The sequence below is a fragment of the Lygodium microphyllum genome, chromosome 18 (assembly GCF_053477565.2).
Source record: "Lygodium microphyllum isolate KBCC chromosome 18, Lygodium_microphyllum_v1.1.10, whole genome shotgun sequence".
Lineage (NCBI taxonomy): Eukaryota > Viridiplantae > Streptophyta > Polypodiopsida > Schizaeales > Lygodiaceae > Lygodium > Lygodium microphyllum.
In genome coordinates, this window is record NC_141152.1 from 9,654,550 (window position 1) to 9,664,555 (window position 10,006).

The following is a 10,006-nucleotide window of genomic DNA, read 5'->3' on the forward strand; positions in this document are numbered from 1 at the left end:
CCATGTTTTGTTAGTGGGTTCCATCCCACATGTATCTCTTTGGCATGCCCGTTTGGGCCATATGTCTTTGAAGGGAATGAAAATGTTTTCTGGTTTGCAATACTTTTACCGCCCCTTGACTATGCATGTTTTGATTCATGTGAGCATTGTCTTTATGGCAAACAAACTAGGAATACAAATATGAATTCTGGTAGGACACGCATGAGTGAGCCCCTGGCATTGGTACATTCAGATGTCTATGGGCCCATACCCTGTCAGTCTATGGGTGGTGCAAAGTATTTTCTGACGTTTATTGATAATTTTTCGTGTAAAGTTTGGGCTTATCCCATTAAGATTAAGTCAAATGGCTTGGCTGTGTTTCAGAGATGGCTTGCATTGGTTGAGAACCAGACTAGGCATAGGGTGAAATGCCTTAGGAATGACAATGGGGGAGAATATGTGTCATGTGCCTTTGAGCAGCTACGTGACGAAAGGGGTATTAAGCGTCAATTGACTGCCCCCTATACCCACCCTAGAATGGTTTGGCTAAGTGAATGAATCGAAAAATCCATGAGCGTGTACACAATATACTTAGCCATGCAGGCCTACCGTAGAGCTTTTGGGCTGAGGCAGTCAGTACATCTGTGTATATCATAAATAGATCACTTTTCAGTGGTTTGGATTTCCAAGTTGCAGAGGAGGTATGGACTGGGAAACCTCCGTCTTATATGTGCATCTACGTGTCTTTGGATGTTGAGAGTGGAAAAAGACTCAATTTTTGACTGAATTTTGTTGTTTTTGAGGTCTGAATGATTGATTTTTGATGGATTTAGAGTGGTGTATGGTTGTTAAAGGAAGTATTTGAGAGTGTTTTGGATGATATTGATTATCTTTTGGAAGTTCATGATGATTCTCAGTGGAGATATGAAGCTCTATGATGTTCTGTTGATGTTCTGATTGGTTCTATATACCTTCTGTATAGCTTCAGTTTTGTTCTGATTGTCTTCTGTATGAAGCATGGATTGATGTGACTGATGAAGATTGAGATCTTTTGGAAGCTTATTGAATAATTTTTGATAGTATGGAATGGTTTGAGTATGAGTTATGAGGTTCTTATGACCTTTTGTAACCCTCTGTAGACCTTCTATAGAGCTTCTATCTTTGCTCTGTCTCTGCTCTGTAATTGTACTGTAGCTGCTCTGGTACTGTACTGTAACTGTTCTGTAGACCTTCTGTAAGTGTTCTGTAGAATGTATGTGTGACTTTGGAAATTTTTTCTAACTTTTGGAAAGGATGAATCTAAGTTCAAAAGAGCTAAAACAAGTGGAAGAAGCAGTTGTTGAAGACTAAAGAGAAGACTAAGTGACAGTGACAGTAGTGAGCTGTGAAAAGACACTGTAGTGGCTCTGCTGACTCTTCATATCAGACATACCTCTTGGGAGGTGCATCCACGACCTAAGAAGGATTATTAAGAGTTATTATGAGAGTATTGTAGTGAGGAGATGATGTACTATTGATAGAGAGAGAGAGAGAGAGAGAGAGAGAGAGAGAGAGAGAGAGAGAGAGAGAGAGAGAGCCAGAGATAGTCAATTCTATCAAAACAGTGCAACTGTACATGAGAGATTGAGAGAGAGAACTATGAAGACATTGAAGATGAACACTATGTCATTGATTTCCATTCAAAAGATGGTGTATTAATTTGTGTTTCTTTGTTATATTGATGGATTCTATGAAGATGTTGAAGATTATGGTTGATTCTATCAAATCTATGGGAGATATCTATTATGATGTTGCATGAAGATTTGTTGTTTTCTTTGTTTTAGTTATCAAAATAATGAAATAAAAGCTTGTTGATGTTACAAGATAGATTTTCTTGCAGTAGAATCCCCTTTTCCTTGGTGTTCCTCTTGGGGCTCCATGTTTTTGGTGCGCAGTCGGGGAAACTTGCCATCAACAAGCATCAGAAGAGGCTGAAAATGAAGGAAATGGCATTGCCAAGAAGAGGAAAATACAATGGATGGTTGCAAAATTTCTTCTTCTACTGAAGAGTTGGAAATTCTCATTATCAAAGCCACTTTCCACAAGAAGTTCATCCCACAATGGCGGAAACATATCACCATCATGATGCATGCTCTATGTGGTGGACTGTTTCCTCTTCCTATTGAAGCAGCAAAAACTTGCATCTTGGTGGCAAACTGTTTGGGAGCAAACTGAAGAGCAGAAACGGAGAGAATGACCACCCATGGAAGATTTGGCATTCATTGAGAAGTTTCTAGACATCATCAAGTGGGAGATTGTGAAGAAGCTTCAGGAGTCGTGGTTTGTGGAGGTTCACGAAAACAAGAAGGAAAAGAGTTGGAATTTGTTCGTGGATGCTCAACAGCAAGATGTGGGATGCTTGGTGCACTGACAATCTTCTATTTGTCCAATTAGCAACCCACTGGAAGTTGGTATATAGAGTGTTTTTCACAACATACACTTTTGAAACCCTCAGAAGCTGGCATTATTATAATGATACAAGAACCTCCCATAAAGCCAGACATCCCTAATGCCAAGAGCCAAAGCCGGAGGCAGAAGTAGAGTTAGAAGTTGTGACAGAAGCAGAAGCAGATGCAGAGGTAGAAGATCTGTTCTTCTCCTACAGAGCCTTTACAGAAGCAGAGATAGAGCCTCCAGAGGAAGAGGATGAAAATGATGAGGAAGAAAATGAAGCAGGTTATGAAAGTGCAGATGAAGAATTTCCTCTAATAACGGATGATCTTGTTGATGTTCCTACAGAGACCTCAGAGGCCAAAGATCTCAGGGTGCTGTATGGAATGACTATGGTTCCATTTGGGTTGGCCAATGGACCAAAAAATATGCAAAATCCGTATAAGCAATGGATTAAAAGCATAAAAATTAAGTTCACCAGTGGCTCCTGTCACCCTGACCGTTCAGTCCAGAGAAAAGATGATGATGATGCCTCTTACCAACAGAAGCCAGAGCTATCAAAGCCTCGGCCCATAGAAGGTCCATGCTATGTGACATTCCTGGATGCATCCTCTGAAGATGAATCCTTAAGTCCAGAAGAAATTACCACTCATACAGAAGCAAACAAAGCTCTGATACCCTTTCAGCAACCTCAACAGACAAATGAGTCATCTGTTTAGAAGGAGGACACTGGTTCTAGTGGAACATCAGATGAGGACACTACTTCCTTGAAAGAGTCAGATCTCTATCCACAAGCAATCCGTGGTACATTCATCCGCGAAGTGGAAGGTGAAAGACAAGTGACATTCTTGGATACTGACGGTATTGAACGTCACCTGAAAGTGGGCCTCAATATTCCAGAAGAGGAATTAGTGGTCCTGCGAGACCTACTCAAAGAGAACTTAGATGTGTTTGCTTGGTCATACAAAGACCTAAAAGGGATTGATTTCACAATATGCCAACATCACATTGACCTAGAGCCAGATGCCAAACATATAAGGCAAAGACAAAGAAGTATGAATCCTAATTACTAGGCTGAATTATTGAAACTTCTTAAAGAAGAGTTCATTTATCCCGTGGCTAATAATGAATGGGTTTCGCCCTTTGTGGTAGTACCCAAGAAGAACGGGAAACTTTGAATATGTGTCGACTTTCGAAAGATCAATTCGAAGATGAAAAATGATCATTTTCCTATCCCTTTTATTACAGACCAACTGTTGAACACAGTGGCAGGCCATGAACTGTATTTCCTCTTGGATGGATTCAGTGGTTATAACCAAGTCCAAATTGCAGAAGACGACCAATCTAAAACAACCTTCACCACAGAATGGGGGACCTATGCCTATAGAGTGATGCCATTTGGGCTCTGTAATGCTCCTGTCACCTTCCAACGAGTAATGATGGCTGCCTTTCACAATCATCTTCATGATTTCATTGAGGTGTATCTTGATGACTTCTGTGTCTATAGCGTAATCCGCGAGCACTGGGGACATCTAGAGCAATGTTTTGACAGATGTCGAGAGTATGGGATTTCTCTCAACCCCGACAAATGTGTATTTGGTGTCTCATCAGAAGTTCTTTTGGGCCATATTGTCTCCGCACAAGGGATTGCAACAGAACCAGTGAAGATTGAGAAGATTACCATTTTAACAGCACCAACAAACCTCAAGCAATTAAGAGGATTTCTTGGCCATGTGGGCTACTACAGAAGATTTATTGCACATTTTGCAACCAAGGCAGTCCCTCTACACAAGCTCCTAAGGAAAGAAGCTAATTTCCTTTGGACTGATAACTGTGAAGAAGCCTTTAATACCCTCAAACAGTGCCTTATCCAAGCACCTATCTTACAGCCTCTTGATTGGACGAAGGAGTTCCATGTGCACACAGATGCATCAGTTGAAGGGCTAGGTGTTGTTCTATGTCAAAAGGGCCTTTCTAAATTAGATCAACCAATTTATTATGCAAGTCGAAAGGTCACTGATAGGGAACGGAACTACACAGTGACAGAGCTTGAGTGCTTGGCAATGGTGTTTGCACTGGAGAAGTTTCGACAATATCTACTGTCAACACATTTCAAGTTCTATGTGGATCATGAAGCCCTGTCCTTCTTGATGAACAAAGCAGATGTTAAAGGACAACTGATAAGATGGTTACTCCTATTCCAGGAGTTTGATTTTGAAGTGGTCACTAAGCCTAGCCATTCCCATGTCCTAGCTGATCATCTATCACGGATCCCTCAACCAGAAGAAGAGGAACAGGATGATCCAGACCTTCCTGATGCTTCCTTGTTTCTAGTTGAAACAGTTACTCCCTGGTATGCAGACATAGCCAACCTCTTGGCAACTCAATAGTATCCTCCTATCATCTCAAGTCGTGAGAAGAAGAATCTTCTGTTAGAATCAGCCCCCTACACCTTGCTAGGCGGTGCACTGTACAAGAGAGGCAAAGATGAAGTGTTGCGAAGATGTGTTGCAGGGGATGAAATCGGCATAGTATTGAAAGCATGCCATGACGAACCATGTGGTGGACACTTCGCAGCATATGATTATTGTGAGAGATGTGATGCTTGTCAGCGAATGGGAAAACCCACCAAAACAAGTGCCATGCCACTACAACCCATTCTTCCCCTAAAGCCGTTCGAGAAGTGGGGGATTGATTGGGTCCCATTGATCCACCTACCAGACGGAAGCAGAACAGATCCATCTTAGTATGTACGGATTATGTCACAAAGTGGTGTGAAGCTAAAGCCCTGAAGCAAGATGATGGTAACATTGTAGCCTTGTTCATGTACGAGAATATTATTACCCATTTTGGCAGTCCCCTCGAGTTGGTGAGTGGCAGAGGTACTCATTTCCTTAACAAAATCATCGAGGAGCTGACGGAACTATATAAGATCCGCCATCACAAGTCCACTCCTTATTACCCTAGAGCCAATGGCCAAGTTGAAGTCACCAATCGCATCCTCTACTCGATTCTGACAAGAATGATTGCCACACATCGTCGCAATTGGAATGATCGACTTACAGAGGCCCTCTGGGCATACAGAACCTCTCATAAGGAAGCTACATGACAAACCCCTTTCCAGCTAGTGTATGGTACAGAAGCCGTCTTTCCTGTTGAGCTGGAATTGTCATCTTTGCGAGTGGTAGTTAAAGAACGCTTGGGAGATAATGAGTCACTGCAATGCCGCCTCCTGCACTTGGAATGCTTGGATCCTTCACCACAGAATGGGGGACCTACGCTTACTGAGTGATGTCGTTTGGACTCTGCAATGCCCCTGCTACTTTCCAGCAATCATGGTGGCCCCATTCCAAAATCATCTGCATGACTTTATTGAGCTATATTTGGATGACTTTTGTGTCTATAGTTTGATCCGTGAATACTGGGGATATTTGGAACAATGCTTTGACCGATGCCGGGAGTATGGGATTTCCCTCAACCCCGACAAATGCATCTTTGGGGTCTCTTGTGGAGTTCTGTTGGGCCACATTGTCTCTGCACAAGGGATATCAACAGACCCTGCAAAGATCGAAAAGATCGCAGCTCTGACAGCACCCACCAACCTCAAACAGTTGAGGGGATTCCTAGGCCATGTGGGTTACTACAGAAGGTTCATAGCTCATTTTGCAACAAAGGCAACCTCCTTGCACAAGCTTCTGAGGAAAGATGTAGAGTTTACTTGGATGGAAGAATGTGACAAAGCCTTCAACACTCTGAAGCAGTGTCTGATTGAGGCACCCATTCTACAACCTCCTGATTGGATGAAGGAGTTTCATGTACACACTGATGCATCCATTGAAGGCTTAGGCACAGTCCTATGCCAAAAGGGCTCCTCTAAGCTGGATCAACCGATCTATTACGCAAGCCGAAAAGTCACTGATAGGGAACGGAACTATACAGTGACAGAGCTGGAGTGCTTGGCAATGGTGTTTGCCCTAGAGAAGTTCCGCCACTACCTCCTATCTACCCACTTGAAATTTTATGTGGATCACGAGGCCCTGTCCTTCCTGATGAACAAAGCAGATGTGAAAGGACGAATGATGAGATGGCTTCTTCTATTCCAGGAGTTTGACTTTGAGGTGATTACCAAACCTGGTCGTTCCCATGTTCTGGCTGATCATCTGTCGCGTATCCCACAAACTGCAGACGAGGATCGGGATGATCCAGACCTCCCTGATGCTTCCCTATTCCTAGTAGAAACCGTAACCCCCTGGTATGCAGACATTTCCAATCTACTGGCAACCCAACAGTACCCTCCTGGCATTTCTAGTCAAGAGAGGAAGAAGCTTATGTTGGAATCAGCTCCCTACACCCTGCTCGTTGGTGCACTGTACAAGAAAGGCAAAGATGAAGTGCTCAGAAGATGTGTTACAGGAGACGAGATTGGGATTGTTCTAAAGGCTTGCCATGACGAGCCATGTGGAGGCCACTTTGCAGGAGAAGCTACAGCCAGGAAGGCTCTGCTAGCAGGTTACTGGTGGCCTACCCTTCATAAGGATGCCTATGATTACTGTAAAAGATGTGATGCTTGTCAGCGAATGGGCAAACCCACGAAGACAAGTGCCATGCCACTTCAACCTATCCTTCCCCTGAAGCCTTTTGAGAAGTGGGGCATCGACTTCTAGGTCCACTCGATCCTCCCACCAGAAGGAAACAGAACCGATACATCCTCGTATGTACAGATTATGTCACAAAGTGGTGTGAAGCTAAAGCCCTAAAGCAGGACGATGGTAACAGCGTGGCCCTGTTCATGTACGAGAATATCATCACCCGTTTTGGCAGTTCCTTAGAGCTGGTAAGTGACCGAGGCACTCATTTCATTAATAAAGTCATGGAAGAGTTGACAGAGTTGTATAAGGTCCGCCATCGCAAGTCCACTCCTTATTACCCCAGAGCCAACGGCCAAGTCGAAGTCACCAATCGCATCCTCTGCTCGATTCTGACAAGAACGATTGCCACACATCGTCGTGATTGGGATGATCGACTTACAGAGGCCCTCTGGGCGTACAGAACCTCCCATAAAGCAGCAACAGGACAGACACCCTTTCAGCTGGTGTATGGTACAGAAGCTATTTTCCCTGTTGAATTATAATTACCCTCTTTGAGAGTGGCTATCAAAGAGCGTTTGGGGGACGATGATTCACTACAACGCCGTCTCCTGCACTTGGAATGTTTGGACGAAACTCGCAGGATGGCTCTACAGTGCATGGAAGCCACGCAAGCTCGACGCAAGGCTTACCATGACAGCTTCATCAAGCACAAGGAGTTCCAAGAAGGTGATTTGGTCCTAGCCTATGATTCACGATTTGGCAAGTTTCCTAGCAAGCTCCAACAATGGTGGATGGGCCCATATAAGGTACTTGCCATAAACCCTAATGGCTCTGTCCAAGTGGAGACCGTTGATGCCTCTGATGATCCCTTCCTGATTAATGGATATCGCCTGAAGAAGTACTTTCCTCCTTGGGGATCTTGACAATCATGGTCACCTGATCCTTTCCCTCGTTGGCGCAGCACTATACTTCTTATGATGCTACTTTTGATAGCCGTTCTTCAGCCACTCCTGATGAGGTGGATGCAACCCTCTGTCCCCTCAACCCCACCTTCCAGCCTTGATTTCTTATTCTATATTTTCCACCAACGACAGTGGCGAGGTTGGTTCTGATACATGGTCTTTCTACCATTCCATTGCTTAATTCGAAAAAACAAGAAGAAAAAAAAATATACATATCGGTCATGGGAGAAAAGGACTTAGGTCCCTGTCATGCCGACCTATTCTTCGAGAAAAGGTGGAAACACCCTCGGGAATAGGGGAAAACAAGAAAAAAAAAGAAAAGAAAAAAAAAGAAAAACAAGATTAAACAGAAAACATGAAAAACAAAACTGTTATGGGAGAAAAGGAAGCAATTCCCTGTCATAGCAAGCCTCGTTCCAAGAAAAGGTGGTCAACACCCTTGGGTGAGAAGCTGGCTGTGGAAAAGGTGGCAACACCCAGTAGTCCAGAAAGTGGATTCATCAATTGATATCCTCAGGATCCAGTTCCGAAGCTACCTCCCTTGGTACGTTGTGTCCTGTGTCTCTCTGCAGAGCGTCTAACTGTCCTCTAGCAGATGCCATGTTCCTATCCAACACAACGTTCGATTTGATGGCTACCTCCTTGGGTATGCCTCATCTTCAACATCTTGATGACAACAACCGACAACGCGATCTTCATCGACAAACAATTGAATGACGTGAGCTTTCATCCTAACCGGATGGGGAAGTGAGTATGGTTGCCCTCTGTAACTATCAACAACGAGTGAGACAGAGGGTGGGTCGAGAGACCAGTCTTTTCCCTTTAAATCAAATGAGAGGTGAGTAGTGTGAATGAAGTGTTGCATGCACGGGACAGGCCTCTCAATGCACAAAGCACAATTTGTTTCTGTGCACTGCACCATAAGGCTCCCTGGCCTTCCTTCTCGCACCGTATGCCGGCACAGGGCGGGATGCACAATTGCACCATCCAATGCGCACAAGGCATACAACCTTTGCACATGTGCCAGGATAACATCAATGGGTTTCAGGAAATGGTTGCCCTCTTGTATCTATCAGCAGAGTGTGAGACAGAGGGTGGGTTGAGTGTGACTGGAGTTTCTTCAATCAATTACCGAGAGGTGAGATTGAGGGATGTTACGACACTTGGAGTAAGGTATGTTTCCGTTTTCCTATGCACCCACGGGATGGGTCTCTACCGTCATCACAGGACACGTCACCATGTTCTGAACACTGCACTGTCAGGCTCCCTTGCCTTCCGCCTTGCACTTATGCCAGACGGGTTCGACGCACTAATGCACCGTCAACTGTGCACCCTGGCATACTCCCTCTGCACCATCCCCTTGTCGATTCCTAAACTGGGTATGCAATATGGGTTTCAATCCTTATTCCTCGAGTGATATTAGTCATGGGGTGAGTGACAGTTCTTTCATTCCATTTGAGTGATTGTGAGTTGAGTGCAATATCCCTCATCATCGACAAATTTCTTGCGATCCCTTCAATCAGCTACCTCCCTGGGTGCTGCTGCATGGTCCGTGCCATGAAGGACGTGTGCCGAAAAGATGCCTTGGTACCTCCAGGAGCCGACAACGACACAGGACGTGCCATTGACAATCAACCTTGATCCTCAACAATATGGGCCAAGTTTTTCTAACCCTACACTCTGTTTCTCAGTGACGTTCATGTCTTAAGTGTGGGGACGTTAGGGGATGGTCTGCTATGTGGTTCTAGGTCCCTGTTGTTCGGTTAACCCTATCCGTTAAGGTCTTAAGTGTGGAGACGCGTCCCTGCGTGTCTACATTGCATATCCTTCTGCATATGCCTCAACCTGCTCATGCATGTATGCCATGACTTGCTGTTATCTTAATGGGATCCCTTCCCACCTATTTGTTCATTTTCCACCTGCCCTTGGGGCTGTTCCCTTGCAATTTTCCTTCATTCCCTGCTTTTGTGGTCCTGCCATGTGAACGCATCCTACGTTCACCGAAGTCCAAATCTAACCTTGTAGCCCTGTTCCTCCCTCTGACCT